Here is a 19,565-nt window from a genome sequence, read left to right as displayed (position 1 = left end):
GTAACACACATAAGCACAAAATAAATATTAATTTCACTTTAAATCATAATTATACTTATTTTTAAAATTGAGCTTAAATGCAGCATTCAAATTAATATTTATAAAGGAGTAGTAATGAATAAATGTAGTTATTATTGAAACTGTATTGATGAAGCGATTAAAAAAATTATCTTTCCTAGGCTGGGGAGATAGGTCAGTGAATTAAGTGCTTTCCACACAAGCTTGAGGACCTGGGTTCAACCCCCCAAAACCCAAATAAATAGGCTGGGTTTGGTGGCATATGCGTGTAATGCCAGTATGGAGAAGGCAGAGCCTGGCAGATCTCTGGGGCTTGCTGTCAGGTTAGTTCAGCCCTACCAGTTAGTGAGCCCCAGGCCAATGAGAGAGAGCATCTCCAAAACCAAGGTGGGTGGTTCCTGAGGAATGATATACCACATGTTAAATTCTGGCTTCCACACTTGTGTCATCTTGTACACTTGTGTACCCATGTCAACACCCCCCCCCCCCACACACACACACAAACACATACACTGACATTCCTGTGTTAGGTGAGTCTGCATATGCAAGTATGTTTAAGGGCTTGATTGAAAAAAGAGGTAAGGAGGAGGGCATGACTGCTGCTAGGTATGGTGGAGGAGCTGGTTTATTGTGGATATGAGGGAGAGCTTAGCCAGAGGCATCCAGAAGGATCTAGACTGAACATTACCCTGAGCCCGGCCATATGAAGAGAGGGGTGGAGGAGAGAGTAGAGACCAGGGGAGAGGCCAGGTGGCCAAAAGGCCAAAAGGGTAGGCGTAGCCAAAATGGCTGGATTATATGGGAAAGAACAGCTGGGGGAATGGCAGCCCAGCCCCTGGGCTGGAGAGTTCTGGGTAGTGGGACTGGTGTATGCCTGCCAGAAGGACCCTGTTACAGACAGGGACTAAGGGATGCTGGAAGAACCTGATGGCCAAGGTCTGCTTTGATAGGTTAAATAGGAACCTCAGGTTTTATCCCAGGTTTGAGAACAGAGCTAACAACATTTTTCATATGCAAGTCAGGCCTTTTACTTTACAGACCTGCTTCAGGAAACAACTAGATTCATTGATGATCCTGCACTCAAACATGAAATTAAAACAAACAAAACAAAAAACCCCGAAAGACAGGTAAGTATTGGATTCATACGTTAGCACAATGGTTCTCAACCTGTGGGTCACAATCCCTTTGGAGTAGAATGACTTTTTCACAGGAGTCCCATATCAGATATCCTGCATATCAGATATTTACATTACGACTCATAAACAGTAGCAAAATTATAATTATGAAGTTACAATGAAAGAATTTTTGGTTGGGGGTCACTACAGCGTGAGGAACTGTATTAAAGGGTCATAGCATTAGGAAGGCTGAGAACGGTAGTTGGAATTTTCTTTGGGCCACCAACCAGCTCCCAAATAAAGACACTGAGACTTATTATTAATTATGAATGCTTGGCCTTAGTTTATGCTTGTCCCACTAACTTTTTTTTTTTTTTTAGCTTCATTTAAACTTTTTCTCTTCATCTACATTTTGCCTTGGGTTTTTTTACATTTTTTTCATTCTGTATGTCCCACTTTCCTGCTTCCTCCATGTCTGTCTAGCTGACGGCTGGCATCTCTTTTTCTTTCTTTTCCGAGCCTAATTTCCTCCTTCTACTTATTCTCCCTGGCCAGAAGTCCCACCTGTGCTTCTTCCCTCACTATTGACCAGCCAACTTTATATTAGATCAATCAGGTGCCTTAGGCAGGCAAGGTAAATGAGCAACACATCTTTACATAATGAAACAAATGAAACACTTCTTCACATAGTTGAACAGATATTCCACAACATAAACAAATGCAACATATCTTTGCATAGTTAAACAAATATTCCACAACAGAGAACCACTGTTTTAGCATATCAGACAACTTAGACCTTTCTGTAGACATACCTTGGCAACGTAGCAAAGGAAGTTCTTTCTTTGATGACATCTAAGTATGGTTTCCTCTGCGTGGATGTTGCCTTTTGTTCTAGTGTGCACTCCATACTCTTTTGAAGCCTGTTCAGTCTATTCTGGTCCTTAGAGACTCTCTGCTCTCTGTTTAATAGCATCCTGATTAATGTCTTATGCAGTGATGGTTTTCTGCAACAACAGATTTTTCTTCTATGTATTTCCTGATGAACTTGGGACATAGATGAAATGTGAGTCCTAGGAACCTTGACCAGTGTCAAATTGGGGCCTGGAAGCTTCATCTGGGAGTTGGCATTTTGTGAAAAAAAAAAAAAAATCAACCAACCTGTATTGTTTTCTTTGTAGAGATTTAGCAAGAAGGGAATTTGGGCCTGGAGCAATTATAGAGAATAGATGAATACAGAACACTGGAGAGGGAAATCCTTGAGTGGGAAATTCTGTCCTAATCCCAAGCCACAGTTCATTTAATGGATTTTTGTTTTTTTAAATACAGCTCAAGGCAGTAACTCAAATACCAACTTTAAAAATCAAAACATTCCCAAAAATCCATTTCAGAGATACACTAATTGGATACTTGGCTACTGAGAAATGGTGGTAGAAAAATATTACAAATTCTTATTTCCCATAGTTAAATCATGTTTAAAAAGAACGGAAGGCTTTTTATACAGTGAAAACACTGTAATTCTTCATTATATAGCCCTTTATTGTGCCAAATGTGCTCTCTCTCTCTCTCTCTCTCTCTCTCTCTCTCTCTCTCTCTCTCTCTCTCTTCCTCCACCTCATCCTCCCACCCCATTCAGCTACAGGAATCCAGATCTCATGTAACCCACATTTCAGAAGCTGTGTGCTGGATGGCACAGCATGATACTGGCCAGGAGTAACATCAGTCATGCTAGAGTTTTCTGTTTCATCTGCCTTTAGCATTTCCTCTTCTCCCATCTAGTGCACTTAGGTCTCCCTGCTAGAGATCCTCCTCACAATGCTACAGATAGATATCCCTGACTAACTTCTAAACGAAATTTGCTGTCTTTTACTGAAAATGCTTGTTTTCCTTTTTCTTCTAATCTTTTTCTTATTATTAAGTGGTGAAGTAAGTCTTGACTCCCCCATTTCTTCACTGTATTTTTCAGTTAGAAATTGAACTTCATTCCCTTTGCTGTTGTTTTTATCTTTCATAGACTTTTCAGACTGCCTGACCTCTCCTCTATTGGATCAGCTCAGGATCCAAAGTGTGCTAAGAAAAATGGACTTAGCTAGTATTATTACGTCGAACTTTCTAGATGGAGGTAGCCTTCAGATAAAAGGGTCTGTTGAACAGTTAGAGATTCTAGCCTGAGAAAAGGGCCAGGTCCTGGGGTAAAATAGTTTACCTTTAAGCAACAAGGCTTTGTAGCAGGTGAAAAATAAAATGTTCACTTGACCTAAAGCTAGGAGTATTTGTATAAGGGAAATTTAGAGTGTAAGTTGGTTTTTTTTTTTTTTTTTTTGAACCTTCATTGGCTAGAGGTATGAGGGACTGGATAAGGAAGTGGGGAAGCCTTGGGGAGGGGGTAAGAAGACAGTCCATAAGCAGATATACCCATTGTTTCTGGATTGGCTGAAGTTGCAAGCCGTATGTGGTGGTACCTGGGGTACCTGGCACCCAATGGACTTGTATAAGAGTTTTAACATGGATTCACACATATGTAAGGCTCTTGTTGTCAGTTACAGTTTCCCAATCACTCTTCCTTTCCATTCTCTAGGTTTGTTATTAATTTTTTTTTCTTATCAATCTCCATTTAAAAGGAAAAATTGTCTTGAAGTAGTCACAACATGTACTTTGTGACTGACTGCTGAGCACACGTTGAAGGAAATACAGGTGGATTGTTTTTAAGGTTGCTTACTTTTTTTTAAAGCTGCAAGTTATTTCTTCACCCTCCCTACTTCCAAGCAGAGCTGACTTTAGTGCTTGATAAACACGCTTCCTGCCCTTCTGTGTCTTATGATCTTTGAAGGCCATTTGGAACTACCAATAAAATTATGGTTTGCAGCCTAGTGAATGCAGCCTCTTTTCTTCCTCATGTGGCATTTGCCACAGGGTTGCTGATGTTCCGAACTGTCCAGTTTTACTGCTGGACAACATTACTCTATATACACTTGCCCTTTTCATAGTCTAATATCAGAGGTTCTTAACCTTCCTAATTCTCAACCTTCCTAATTCTGCGACCCTTTAATACAGTTTCTCTTGTTGTGGTGACCCCCCACCACCCATAAAATTATTTTCAGTGCTACCTCATAACTATAATTATGCTACTATGTGGGTTGTAGTGTAAATATCAGATATGCAGGATATTTGATATGCAACACTTGGTGAAAGTTGTTTGACTCCCCTCTCCAAGGGGATTAGGACCCACACTTTGAGAACCACTGGTCTAACACAAATATGGATATCCTTTTATATTTAATGTTTTCTTCCAGTGTTAGTCTGGCTAGTGGAAGCTTGGTTTTATATCCCTGCAACTTTCCTGACGTACAGGATGACTTTTCTACTTTATTGGAATAATTAGGAAGAAGTAAAAAGGGTGACTATTACCTTTGTCTTGTCCAGAACATGCCTACCTGTTTAATTATTATCAGATTTTGCTTTTTTAAAATTGAACTTATTTATATATTCTTTTTGTTTGTTTGTTTGTTTGTTTTTCAAGACAGGGTTTTTCTGTATAGCTTTGACTGTCCTGGAACTCACTCTGTAGACCAGCGTGGCCTCGAACTCACAGAGTTATGCCTGCTTCTGCCTCTGGAGTGCTGGGATTAAAGGCTTCCACCACCACCACCCAGCTATATTCATGTTTTAAAAGAGCATATGACAGTTGATGTTAGTATGTACACGAGAGTCCTACTGAAGGACAAGACATTGCCGATAATTTAGTATTATTGTCATTAGCACTATTTTAATATTAATTTTTAAAATATTATTTGAAATTTTGGGTTGTCAATACATATTTTGTTATTTAAGATGTTGTAAGTCAATAGCAACTTTTTAAATAAACCTGTGAGATATAAGAACATTATAATTTAAGGCCTGGAGTATAATGATGAGGGCTGGCTTGGGCTAACACGCAAGAAGCTAGAGTTTGATACCTGGTTGGGGAGGGGGAGGTAAGAGAGAAGAGAGAGAGACAGAGGGAGAGAGAGAAAAAAACATGAATGGGAATGAGTAGAAGACTATGAATGAGAACATGAAAGGCTGTATAGATTTGCTGTCACTAGGTACAAGGAAATTTTTGTCCAAAATCCAATATATATTTTCTAGATCTCAGATCTTGAAGTTAACTAATATGGTTTATGTTTGTTTGTTTTGTTTTGTGTTTTTGTTTTTGTATTGTTGTTTTTTTGTTTTGTTTTGTTTTGTTTTTTTAGACAAGCTCCCATATGCCTCAGACTGGCCTCAAACTCAACAGATAGCAGAGAGTGATCTTGGACTCCTGATCCTGCTCTTTATTTCTTGAATGTTGGATTGCAGGCAGACACCACCAGTCATGCCTGGTTATATGCAGTGTTGAGGAGCAAACCCAAAGCTTTGTGTGTTCTCAGCAAGTGGTTTGCTAACCAAACTGCATCCTCTGCCCCCTGTTGCTAAGTCTTGAGGTGATTTTTCACCTTGATGTTCATTTATGATGCTCATTGATGTTTGTATTCATCCCTGTCTAAGGGTTGTTGGCAAGTGGAACTTGGAGTTATTTATTTATTTATTTATTTATTTTGGTTTTTGAGACAGGGTTTCTCCATGTAGCTTTGTGCCTTTCTTGGAACTCACTCTGTAGCCCAGGCTGGCCTCAAACTCACAGAGATCCTCCTGCCTCTGCCTCCCGAGTACTGGGATTAAAGGCGTGCATGGCCACCACCCAGCTGGAACTTGGAGATTTTGAGGACTAATAAAAGTTGTGACTTCAGACATTGAGTTTGGGAATATTAGGCAGTAGAATGGCCTTTGTTTGGTCTTTGTTGGTGAGTCTCCTCTTTGAGTTGCCCCTGAAAGTGTTTTTGGTAGCTTGATGGTCTCCTCAGAGGGAAAGCAGGAGCAGAACTTTGAAAACTAAAATGGAAAAAATGTAATGTCCAAATGCAGTGTAAATAAATAGATGAAAGGTTGATTTAAGCTTTGGACATTGATTAAAGCCATTGGACAGGTATGGAAAGGAGCAAACACCACCTAATGTACTAGAGAATTGTGAGGAAGCCAGGCTCCACCTCAGAAAAGGAAAGCTTTAAAAATGGATTTCAGGCAAACCTTGGAAGGCTGGGAGAAAGAGACCCAGGGAGGGAAGGGTTCCAGGAAGAGTGTCTTCATATATTGCTATTGCTAAACACCCTAAACTAGGTGGCTTATAAAAGACAGAATTTTCTTACAGTTCCAGATGTTGGGAAATGCAAGATGAGGATACTGTCAGGGTCAGTTATGGTGGCCTACACCTATGATCCCAGCACTCTGAGGCTGAGACAGGAAGGTCCCGTGTTCCAGGCCAATCTAGACTATACATCAAGACCATGCCGTAAAAGGGGCCGGGGTGAAGGGCCTCTTCTTTTTGTGTCTTCAGATGGTAGAAGAAGCAATGCAGCTTCTTTGGGCTCCTTTAGAAGGACAGCTTCTGTTACCAACACCTTGAGTACCAGGAGGTTGATGGGTATATTTGGAGGTTAAAAATTAATCTATTTAGACCACAGCAAGGATGAGTGTTTAGCAGTGACATGAGAGAGGAAGTGAAATTCTTACTGTGGAAGGTGTGGTAGCTACCACATAGCTTGAGTCTGTGTTGGGAAGTAAGTACCACAGGGGTCATGACTTGGCTGCTCACACTGGAGAGCTGTCAGATTATTATAGTTCAGGAAGAGCTGGAATATTCTACCTATACTTTGTGTGGGTGTCACTCATCATGTGCCTCAGGCAAAAGGTTTGGAGAGCTTGACTAAATGGTTATCTCTGAGGAAGGTGCTCTGCTCAGAAGAATGCATTCAATGCATAGTTTCTAATTATAGGCAATGAAGGACCAGAATAGAACATTGGCATGCATGTTTTACAAACTACGGCCAAGGCTTTCTTGCAACTTAGTGTTAGTTACAGTCTGGCATCATATCAGCTCCCCCTTGTGTATGCATCTGTTAGGAAGCCTACTTTCAATTGAACATTGGAGAGAAGCATCACAGAGACATAAGACAAAGCTTTTGTCAGTGTGTTAGAATTTCTCACTTCTTTACCAGCTGCTTTTCATGTCTCTAATTTCTGTGTTTTATGAAACTAAATAAAAAAAAAAAAACTTTGGAGCAGCATTTCAGAAAGGGACTGAATTCATTTTTAATTGAAATGCTCACAAGTATCGAACCTAGGAAGACTAAGATGAAGAGAAACACATAGTTTTGTTCTAAGACTCATGTTGAGAGGTAGAAACCGAAGCATGAGCAAGGCTACCAGAGTACCAGATGTGGTAAGGGCTGTGGGAAATCTGTAGGGGTAAGATGACACCAGCTCCCACAGGGAAAAAAAAATAAGCACCAAGAAATGAAGTTGGGTCAAGGCAGCAGGAGAGCAGAGCATGCTGAAGGGTTTTGCACAGAATGCAAAGCAGCTGCTGGTGTTGATATTCCAGGTGGCTGTTCAGCTGTCAAAACCCAAAGAGGAAGGAACCCTAGAGAAAGGACTCATGAGTCCTGGTGTCAGTGGTGACATAATCAGTGGAGTAGTTATGCTAACTCCACTTGATAGTCTTTGGACTGATAGCTCATGATCCTGGGATTTTTATGCCCAGCCCTACTATACATATCTTCATTCTTGGAAGATAATCTTGAACATGAAGAACTCCTTGTTCCAGTCTGGCTAGTTATTATGTCTGGAAAGTAGGAGGAAATACTCTAAGGAGAGGTTGGGGGAACTGAGGATAAACAGGAGCCAAGTCTATCAGGAACCAGAGTTCTAAATAAGAGCCTTATCTGTGACCGCCGTGTTATGGGTCTTCTGTCTGTGCCAAAGAGAGGAGTAGATGACTGTAACTGTCCCCCAGTCATTGCTCCCAAGTCCTCTTTGTGCCTTCCCAAACTTCTTAATAGACTTTATGGCAGTTTTTGCCTGTCTCTTGATTCTTGTGATCTTGACATAGAATGAAACATTTTGTTGTTGTTTTTCTGAAAAAGGGTTTCTCTGTGTAGTTTTGGTGCCTGTCCTGGCTCTCGCTCTGTAGACCAGGCTGGCCTCGAACTCACAGAGATCTATCTGGCTCTGCCTCCTGAGTGCTAGGATTAAAGGTGTGCGCCACCACCGCCAGGCCAAATATCTTTTAAGGCAAAACAAAAGGAACAATTACAAAATCCCAAAGAGGCATGAGTTCAGCTTAGCCATATTTTTTTGGTGGAAGTGATATAGCCAAGTATTCAAAGGTACTTGGGAATTTTGCCAATATGCTTCTTTACTTTCTTCTTAGTTTTGTTGAGGTAAGTGCTGTGTAAATAGACGACAGTCCATTCATTTGCTCATTGTTTTTCTGTGTAAATCCAGGTGTGGTTGAGCACATCTTCATTCCTAGTCCGTGCTCAGAAGGCTGAAGCAGAATGACTCTGAGTTCTAGGACAGCCTGGGATATATATCAAGACTCCTTTCCCCCTCTTCCATCCCCCACAAACCTTCATTTCCTGTTGCTTTACTGTAGGCTACAGTTGGATGGATACTCTAAACAATCAGAAAGCAAAGGCAAGATGTTAGTGACTTGTCTTTGATGGAAACTCTGAAGGAAATGAATCAATTCTCTTTTTCTCCTCTATGTAAATCATAAAGGATGGCAGTTTACATGAAAAGTGAAAATTAGTTTAGTGGCCCTTAAAAGGATGGCAATTAAACGGATACAGAGAGAAAGGTCTGTATGTTATGCCCCCCGAATGTGGGGAGGGGCACTATGGTACCATTTGCAAACTGGTTTTCTCTGCCCTTAGGTATTGTCAGGGTTCTTTGTTCCTGGATGTCACAGACACTCCTAATAATTACTACTTTCAGCTAAACCATAGCCAGCATTCCCTTCCAAAGGGAAGCAAATGACTTGGGTCATTCATAGGCTGAAGCTCTTCACAGTCATTCCAGCCGAGCAGCTGCAGATAGACAGGGCCATTACACAGTATTAATAGCTTAGCCACTCTCTGTAGTACCGATGACTTCTTTGATATCTCAGCTGCAGTGAAAGGAACCCACTGATTAGAAGCACACTTCTTATATTTAACACGAAGATAACGTAGGTGAAGAAGAGTGAAATTTGAAAAATGTAAAATAATGTTTGCAAAGTTTTGTTTGTTTTTAATGGGTTAGATTTGAAGGCATGCTCCAGGATGACACCAATTATGTTTTAGAACATGGACTAGAAAATGTTTCTGCCATGTCAAATGGTATCTGGAAGGGTTGGGGGCATAAGTGGTTAAATAGAATTTACTAAGGGCTTGAGAAAACAAAGGAGAGAATTAATTTATTGTAGCAGGCTGTAAGAGAAGTTGAGGGTGAGTTCCCAGAGAGATAATCATACCACTGAAAGAGAATGTATTTTTTTGTTTTGTTTTAAATAACAGTTAAGGGAGTAGTTACTTGGTCTTTTCTCATGTATGGGCAATAATACGTACAAGGGCCATATCTATCTATATCTATATATCTATATCTAGGTAAGCATCTATCTGGGTCAAGCAATATATTTTACTGCAAATTACTCTTCTTGAGACTGATCATCTAGGTAATGTGCCCCAGAATCGTTAGAATACAGGCTCCAGATATTTATATGTGACACTTGACATCATTGGGTTCTGACCCCAAGTAAGTTATGGCCTAGCTGTTAATATGTGATAATTTAGCTCCTCCCCCTTTGCCTCTTTATTTCATTCCCTGAATGATCAGTAGTATAAAATCATTAACAAAGTGCGAATATTTGTCTTCTAGAGTCACTTTGGAACTGAATAGGTGTATGGGAGTGTGGGGGTCCTGTTTGGTGCTACTGAGCTGCTTAGAAGCATAAAGCTGAAAAGGCTTGAATAGCATAGTAGAGAAGTCAAGAAATATGTATTCATAAAGGCTGAAGAGGAGATGATGACTCTGTAAATGAAATGGCTGGGTAGGGGTTTTCAATCCAATTGGGAGTTCAGGGCAGACCAAGCCTACAGTCCTCTGTGAAGACTGAGTTGTATTTGATGAGATTGTGGAAAAGGCAATAGGAGAGTTGACTATAATAAGGTGTAGGGAGGACCCCAAAAGTCACAATGGTTAAAAAGGTACCATAAGGTAATTTCAGGAGGATAGATAGGAGGCATGACAACAGTGATTGTGACTATGAGAAGAAACCCTAGGCCAGCATAGGTGCCCAATGACGCTGCAGGAAGGGCGGGAAAACAGGACATAACATGAGGGAAGTGACGGCACTAGCTAGCTGAGCAGTGGCTTCAGAATTATCTCAGAAGGAAAGGTTTTAGGATGATTGCCCTCTGAGTTGGGTCTTTTAGGATGGGAAAGAGGGAAAAGAATGAGCTAAGCTTCTAAAACTATGTGGTTAAATTTAGAAAGGTGAGAAAAAGATTCATGACTCTTTTATTAGGGTCTAAAGGTGTTTAAGCATGGGTTTTTACCCGGCCCTTGCCAGAAAAGGAAAAAGGAGAACTCCAAGAGGATCAGAGCGGTGGTGAGTGGGCCTTGTAGCTTGACTGACAAGAAGTGGATACATGAGTAGGACTTGATAAGAGCCAAGCCAATCAGATTTGAGTGTTTTTTAATCCTGTGGGAGGGCTTTCTGAAAGTCCTTGTGTTATCACTTGTAATTTGTTATAAGATAACAGCTTTGATAACAGCCCTATTTATTCCTCCTAAGAGACAGTTAATCATGTAGTTCTGACAGGTCCTTCCCCTATCATCTCTACCACTGGCCTGTTATGACCAGCATGGTTCTGTATCAGCTTCTAACTACAATGGAGTCTGCCTTGGCTGTGCCTGGATGAACTGCTTATAAACCTGCTAAAGGCCAAATTCAGATTCTACTTTAAGAGTACAGCAGGTGGGTCAGAATGATAAAAATGTCTTGCCAGGTTAGGTCAAAGGTCACAGATCTTTGCATTTCTTAATGAAGGTAGACACCTTGTCTAGTTAACATTAGTTCAAACTACATTTGAGATGCGTCACAGAGAAAAGGATGTGAATCCAGATGATGCCAAGGTCCTCCCACCAACTACCCCACAAAGGGGAGGATATTTTCCTATAGAATGAGTATGTGTTCTAGTTGTTCCCTGAGAGTCCTGAAGTGAATGTGGGAGGAATATAGTACATCTGGGTCAGGGGAAGAGCTGGTTGGGAAGGTTCCCTAGACAAAGGGAGGAACCAAAGGCATTTGAGGAGTAGAAAGGGAAAGGTAGAGGCTTATCAGATGGATGGATGGGAGGTTGTTGACACAGAAGGGGGAGTTGAGCTCTAGGTTGAGCAGGAACTTGAATGCATTTAAAGCAGAATCACCAAGATTATCATTGGGGGCTGGTTTGTTTAAGGAAGACAAGCTATTGTCAGAAGGTCTGGTAAGGAATTTACTAGATCTTTCTAACAATGGAAAGTCCTGTGATAAGTTCATTAAAATTGTAATATAGGAAGCTTGAAGTTCTTTCCTTAACCATAGAGATATAGAATGATATTGTGGTAGTCAACATGCCATTAAGGGGCCAGTATTACTTGTCTTATGAGAGTTTACCAAGGCCCTTCTTTATGAAGTTCTAAAGACAAATGTATACTAATTTTGAAGAGTACATCCCAGGCATGCGTCAGAGTGAATGAAGAATGTATAACCAAGGGAGGGTCAATTGAGAGGTGACATCCATCCAAAATGTTTCCTGTGTGGGTGATGGATCACTCAGTTGTCTGCAAGAGACCTGAGGCAAACATTCTTAGGCATTCAACAAGAAAAAAGGTAAAGTGGCTCATGAGATTGAAACCCAGTTTTGCTTTAGAGTCATCTACATTGCCGGGACCATTTAGCCAGCCGGCTGGGTTGAACCTGTCCTTAAAAGGGAACTCATAAACTGAACTTGGCTATAGGTTTGCCATGAGGGAAAAAGAGTGACTCACTGTCAGAAAGAAGTGAAAGTCTGGTCACGCAATCTCTTAGATCGAGATCAGGAAGTCATCTGGGAGAGGGGATGGTAGGCATGCACACAATGGCCATGCACACTGATTTGTAGATGCTGGGGAAGAAGGTTGAACTCAGTAGGCACCAGCCACATACTCTTTGGTCCCTCCACCTCCTGAGAGAAAAAAGGGAACTGAGAGGAAGGGGAGAAGTGGGGGTCCTTGAGAAAGAATTAGCCATGAACATGCTTCCAAGACAACTGTACCAAGGAGAAAGAGGGAGGGGATTCATAAAATAAGAAAAGCAGCACCTGATGCTATGGATGACATCTGTCTGTCCTCTTTTATCCATAGCCTTTAGATTCCATCAAAGAGTTGCTTTGTCCGGGTACCTTAAGTTGTGAACAAGATGTAAGGCTTTTACAAAAGGATAGAAAGGAACTCTTTAGTTTGTACCATATAGGACAAGAGTGTTCCAGAGTTCCCAGTCCAGGGGGTCTTTGAGTCACACTGGAGAGAAGCCCTGGCCAGAGACATTCAGTTGTTTACAGGTTATTTGGTTGATCACTACAACTACGAGAGAGAGAGAGAGAGAGAGAGAGAGAGAGAGAGAGAGAGAGAGAGAGAGAGAGAGAGTTAGTTCATAAACATATTGTGTGAAATGGAATTGAAGGCCAGTCACAGGGATGGGTGTAAAAATAATTTATCAAGGACATGAAAAGATAATTGAATTTGTTGAAAAGCACCATAAAAGAGGCAGGCATAGAAGAGACCCTGCCACGGAGAGGGGCCAAATCTTTCTATAATAAGTTACTTGCTCTTATTTTATGGGCTGTTTGTGCAAGATCCATATTGGGTACATAGGTGGGCACCTTACTCTCTTACTAAGAAGTGCCTATCACAGAACAAATTGTATTTCTTGAGACTGGATATTTGGGGAGGGTGATGTGGGTCATAGGAGTTGGGTTTCAGATGTCTGTAAAAAGCATCATAAGGCTCTGGGTTCAGTCATGGCTCAGTTGTTCAAGTGTGGACATTTAGCTTTTGTTTTTGGCTTTTTAACCTCTATGGCTCTCAGTGCCCTTTAAAGAAGTATGGTTTGACTTAAATGTATTTTTCTCTTGATTGCTATATTAACCAGGGTTCTGTAGAGGAACAGAACCAACAGAATGATTATATATTAAAAGAGATTTTGTTAGATTGGCTTGCATGACAACATCTAGGTAATGTAACAGTGGACATTTTCATACTAGAAAGGCTGAGAACCTGGTAGTCTGTAGGGCTGGATGTCTCAGCAATTCCAGTCTGGCACTGAAGATCTGGGCGATTCATGGAGAGCTGCTGGTCTTCAGTCTATGTTGGAAGGCAACAGAGGCAGCAGTACTGGACAGATGAACTTGATAGTGAGATGGAAATAGAGCAGATGTGCTTGTTTGAATGAGAATGGCCCCCATAAGGTTATATATTTGAATTGGTAGTGGGGAGGGTTAGGAGGTGTGCTCTTGTGGGAGAAGACACTGTCTCTTTCTGCCTTGTGCTTATGGGTGAAGTGTCTCCTACCGCTCCTGAACCATACCTGCCTGTCTGCTGCCATATGCCCCACCATGACGGTCATGGACTCATCCACTGGAATTATAATTAAAGGCTTACTTCTATATGTTGCCTTGGTCATGGTATCCCTTCATAGTGTTGCTATATGACCCCACATGTGCTGTCCAGTGTCCAAGCAAGAGGCTTAGTCATCCCGGGGCCTTAGACGTTCTGCACAGCTCTCTGTGTGCTGTGTGGTCACATAATTTGTGCATAGCTCGATCACTGAATCTATGAGAATGCATGGCATAGCTCCATAAGCCCATATGCACGTGTGTGTGTGTGTGTGTGTGTGTGTGTGTGTGTGTGTGTAATCCATGAAAAGCAGGTCACAGACTCCTCCCCCCTCTCCTTCTTCCTCTCTCTCTCCCTGCACTGTCTTCCATAGGTCTAAGCACATCTTTCCTTAGTAAACTCTTAAAGTGGGCTTTGTTGTACCTCGTGACTTTCCTCGCATGGTAAACAGTGCCACTTAACACAGCACCTCATAATAATAACTAACACACAGTAATGGAAAAGTAACTAAGACAGTAAATGGCCTTGCCAGACACATAGGAAGGCAGCCCAGAGGCAAATAGGTGAAAAGCAGAATGCAAAGCTTTACTCTTAGGGCCTCCTTTGATTTGGTTGCTGCTGCAATGTGCTGTCCACATTCAGGGTCTGTCTGTCTGTCCACTGGAAATAACCTGCTCAAGAAGGTCCCTCTCAGTTGTGCCCAGCGCCTTATCTCTTAGTTGATTGCCTTTCCAGTCCTCTTAGCTGGGCCACCCTAATGAGTATAATAGCCATTTAAGGATGTTGACTCTAGACTGTTTCATCAAGATAAATTTGGCCTAGCTAAATGCACCATAAGCTCAGAAAACTGCACCTGTTGAGACAGGACCAAGCTCTATCCTTGTGAGTCTGTTTGGTATAATTAACTGATCCCTGAAAAAGGAACGATTCCGTTAATCCAAGTTTTTTCATCCCTTTGCTGAGGTAAGATTGGAGAAAGATTGAGTGCCTAGACCTTGTTACCTCATCTAGAAAAGGATGAGAGAGGTTGAACACCTGTTTTAATACCATCTTTAAGTTTATGTTTCAATAAATATGAAATTATTTTATACAAAATATATGTAACCACTATGATTGATAACAATATTGTAGCCTGAGTTGAAACTTGTTTCTCGAATTAGCCTAAAACACAGAAATAAATGCGACTCTTCTGTTTTACGTCCCCAACTCTGGTTACTGTAGTTAGAGTTTTCCTGCCTGGCCCAGTCAGGACAAATCTCTCTCACCCGCCAGTCCCACAGTCGCTCAGACCCAACCAAGAAAGCACACAGAAACTTACATTGTTTAGAAACTGTATGGCTGTGGCAGGCTTCTTGTTATCTACTTCTTCTATCTTAAATTAACCCATTTCTATTAATCTATACTTTGCCACATGGCTTGTGGCTTACCAGTGTCTTTACATGTTGCTTCTCATGGCGGCGGCTGGCGGTGTCTCTCTCCAGCCTTTTGCTTCCCAGAGCCTGGCCACTGGCCAATCAGAGCTTTATTTACACAGAGCGCTATCCACAGCAGGTTACTTCGTGTCTTGTATAGAAATAGAAGGAAAGGGGGAAGAAAGGGTTTAAAACAGCTCAAAGAGTGAAAGTCCTTGCTACATAAGCCTGATGGTCTGAGTTCAGTTCCCCACTCAAACTCATAGGAACAGAAGGTAACTCCTAAAAGTTGTCCTCTGACCTCCACACACAGGCCATGGTGCATCCTGAGCATGCACGCACATGCATGCTCATACACACACACACACACACACACACACACACACACACACACACACACACGATGGTGATGAGTAAAACTAATAAAAATAGGATAAGAAATATTATGACAGATGTTCCTATTTAGAAAAGATTTTCTTTTTTAAGAAAATGAAATACAAAACCATGGTCAATTATCCAAGGACTTTAAGAAAACAGAAGGTCACAAAACCTTTGCTTCTGACAGGGACAAAATAAGGGGTGAGACTTGAAGCATTGCCTGCAGACCTGAAGGGAGGGCGATTCTCTCCCCCTTCCAAAGGTCCTCTGACATGCACTGACAATGGACAGATTGGCAGGAAAAGGGGCTTACACATGTGTTTAATGTGCTTGTTTGTGTGCATCAGGGGCCCTAAGCTGCAACTCAGAGAGGGTCAGATGGATGAAACATAAATCCTCTCTAATAGGGGAGAAAGAAATAGATCAGGGAATGGTTGACACCTTTGGGGGATAGTAAATGAGTTTTAGTAGAAATGAATGAGCCCCAAAGGCAGACCACAGATTGGGTCCAAGTTGCTCTCAGCTCTGGGAGTGGCAGCTACCAGTTAAGGAAGCACGATGTCAATGTAAACCTGATCTTACATACACAAAGTTTCTCCAGAAATCCTGCAAGTCATAAAATCATAATTCCATCATCATACCCATCTAAATATTGGAAGGGTTGTTGGTACATTTTCCTCTCCATTGGTTAACATTTCCTGGTTACTTGGTGAGGTTCCTAGGGAGGTTGCTTAAGGAGGTTGTATTTCATTGAGAAGATATTTATTCTGTCAGAGAAGAGGATGTGAGAGAGTCCTTGCATGCTTTGGGGCAGAAGAAAGAAGAGAAAATTAGGTAGCCTTGCTTCAGAGGAAGCTCCTAAGGCTTTCCACTTTCTTTAATTCAAAAGCATGCCCCAACCATACTTTGAAGTATTGTTTTCTAAGCCTTAAGGAGGTAGAATACAAAAAATAAAACCTGGACCAGATTACTAAATCTGCATTCCAGTTCACAGCTGATAGTTACAAATAAATCTGCCTTGTGGTGACTTCAGAAAGAGTCCATGGATAACCAAGGAGCACAGAGGTAAATACATATCATGAAACACCCCACCAGAGGGGAAAGTTGCTTACCCTTATTAGGGATGGATATGAGTGAATGATTAAGGATATTGGCAAGGTGGGGCTCTTAAATGATATCTTTATATCTTTATTCTTTGTCATTGTAATATCAATATGAAGATACTATTGGAATATATCCAGGTTTTTTTTTTTTTTTTTTTTTTTAATGAAAGCCTGCAAAACTAAATGAAAACAAACAAAGAAGTAGGTCAAGAGGCACCAGGAAAGCATTCATGCTTCTCTCAGTAGGGACTTCCGGAACACTGCCCACAGAATAAGATGCCCCCTTTTCAGATCCATTAGGAGCGTACTTGAGAAGTGGAAAAACAGTGGTTTTCAGGGTGTGGTTGGGGACATGGGGGAATCTAAGAATCCTTTCAGGGGACTAGCTATCTAAACTGTTTTCCTAATGTCACTAGGGTTCTCTTTGCTTCTTTGGTTCCCGTTCTGTCATGAGAACACAGTGGGGGATCCCAGAACATGTGGGATACAGCCAGAGGTGGACTGCAGCAGCAGATGTGAGCATCCAGATGCCTCTGGGAAGCTGGACACTAAAGGCCATTCCACAAACAGAACAGTCCTGCTCATCTTGATTTTTTTTTAACTTTCTTTTTACTTATTCTTTGTGTCTTTCATATCATGAGTCTAGATCACATTCATTTCTCTGTCCTTTTGTATCCATCCTCCTCCACCCTTGCAATGCCCCTCCCCCCCAAGAAACAAAATAAAATAAAATTGAAGAGGAAAAAAATGGAGAAAAGAAAAAAAAATCTCATCATAGAAGTTGTAGTGTGACACAGTGGGTCACGCAGTATATCCTTTTGTTCATGTATCTTTATTTGCAAGTGTTCATTGAAAAGAATCGCTGGTCTGGTTTAAGGCCTTTGACTTCTGCTACACTATTGATGCTGGGCTCTCACTGGGACTCCTCTTGGATATCCTGTTGTTGCCCTGTGTTGTGGAGATCCTGCAGCTTTGGGTCTGTAGAACTGGCCCCTTCACATGCTCCGGAAGATCATGGGTGGGGTGGGCCAACTCATAATCTTGGTTCTGGGCCTGGGTAGTTGCGGGGTTGGTCAGACTGCCAGTTCTCCCTTGTCCTCAGCACCAGGGTGAGCTCACCGGTGTTGCAAAAGCAAAAACAGGCATTCCTAATACTTTGAAGAGAATGGATACCTTTTAAATGTTCTGATCAGCTGGAGAAATTATTACAGTAAAATGAGATAAGTTATACCTGGGGAAAATACAGTAAAATAAAGGTCTAGTTGTCTTTATAAGTATAGAAGACATGGCAGCAAGTTGGAAAAAGACCATTCCAGGAAGGCCCTTAAGTGTCTATGAAGTGAGTATTTCTTGTTGGTTTTGGTGGCCATGAAAAAAGGCAAAAATGTATTAGGAAGGGTATGATATATGCACAGCCAGGCTGCAGGTAACTGCCTGACAGCTTCTCTGAGAGAACTATTTTCAGTTTGGTTATTATAGTTACAGGATGTGAGTGATGCAGGATGCTTGAAGCCTTGCTCTAGGATGAGCAGTGCAGAGGCTGCTGCAGGGAGAGAAAAGAACTTGGACAGTTTTTTGACGGGAGGTCCTGAGGGGCTATTGGTAGCTGCCTATGGTATAGTCTCTTGTTTCCTTGATTTTCCTACCATGTGCTTGCTAAGATCATGTGGAAATGCATTCCCTTTCAGCTCTTTTTCATTACACCTAGCAGATGGTGCTTTATGATTCTGAACTCAATTTTCAAAATGAGTGTTAAGATAAAAGACACAGTCCTCAAAATCAAAAGGAGGAAATCGGGTAACTGGCCACTTACCAGGGCAGTCTTAGGAAGGTTCTAGACTTTGAGCTCTTGCCTGTCTGAAGTATAAAAGTTAAGTATGTTCTCAAAAGGAAAGTGATACAGCATATTAACTGTCCTCACTTGAAATGTTTGCTTTAAAAGAAAAAAAAATAGGTTGACAGAATTCATCAAAGAATAGTTTATTACTGAAAATTTGCTGCCTCCCATCCCTCACCCTAATATTTAAAATTATGGAAAATATGGTCCAACAATACTTACCAGTGATGTGAAAGGGAAAGAAAAAGAAAAAAAAATGAAAAAGGCCCATGATTTAGTGATTTTCAAGTTATCATAAATTGACTCAGCACCCAAATCCGAGCAAAGTCACAATATTTAGTCATTTCATCAGCACTGAGATGTAAGAGTGGTGCTGTGTGCATGTTTTGAAGGCAGGGCTTGACAGAGAAGATACGTTTATGTAACAACGCTGTGACTCAGTGCCCTTGAATTTTTCTGCACATGCTATCTTAATGGGAATTTACTGGGAATTTCTTGCCAGAATAAACACATTCCTGTAGTAGTGAAAGGCTCAATGTTCTTCTATTCGGCTGCACTACTTTTCTGTGTGCAGATAAACCAAATTATTTGGTATTATTAGTTATTATGCTTCTCACAGTTCACAGGACACATTGTCGTCTCCAATAGGGACCATATTGCTAGAGGTAGAAACAAGAAAATGGCAGCCAATTTTATACTCCAATGAGAAAGAGAACAAGAGCAAAGATGTGATGCCAGCATAGTTAACCACGATGAAATAAACAACAGCAAAAGTGAATGGGGAACACAGTGAATCCACCTTAGCTATCCAGACAGGCTGAGAAAGGAGGCGGACCACACACAGGTGAATGATACGTCTGATCCTGGAACTGTAAACATTTTATGAGAGGGCTGACTTTCATGAACGATTTGTAAATCAAGACTGAAAATTCTTCAGTGACAATCATGACTATACAGTAATAAATGGGGCCAGTGAGCAGGCTTGGGAGTTACATACACAGTGACGTAAACAGGGTGAGTGGAGCTAGGAGGGAGGAAGTAGCCCTTGAGTTAGGGGTGAAGGAGACCGCCAATGGACACTGGATGAAAGAGATTCCCCAGCATTCCTGCCACTCACTTCCTCTTGTTAACCCTGCTCCTGAAGTCCACCGATCCCATCACCACTCCA

General features: G+C 41.4%; 1 protein-coding gene across 3 annotated transcripts in view; it reads left to right on the top strand.

Moving 5' to 3' along the window:
• Positions 1-19,565, top strand: part of Arhgap18 (Rho GTPase activating protein 18) — a 215,394-nt gene that overhangs the window by 126,631 nt on the left and 69,198 nt on the right. The gene's annotated exons all lie outside the window — the stretch shown is intronic.

The sequence above is a fragment of the Onychomys torridus genome, chromosome 19 (assembly GCF_903995425.1).
Source record: "Onychomys torridus chromosome 19, mOncTor1.1, whole genome shotgun sequence".
Taxonomy (NCBI): domain Eukaryota; kingdom Metazoa; phylum Chordata; class Mammalia; order Rodentia; family Cricetidae; genus Onychomys; species Onychomys torridus.
Note: the sequence above shows the minus strand (reverse complement) of the source record. Positions and strands in the feature narration are given on the sequence as shown.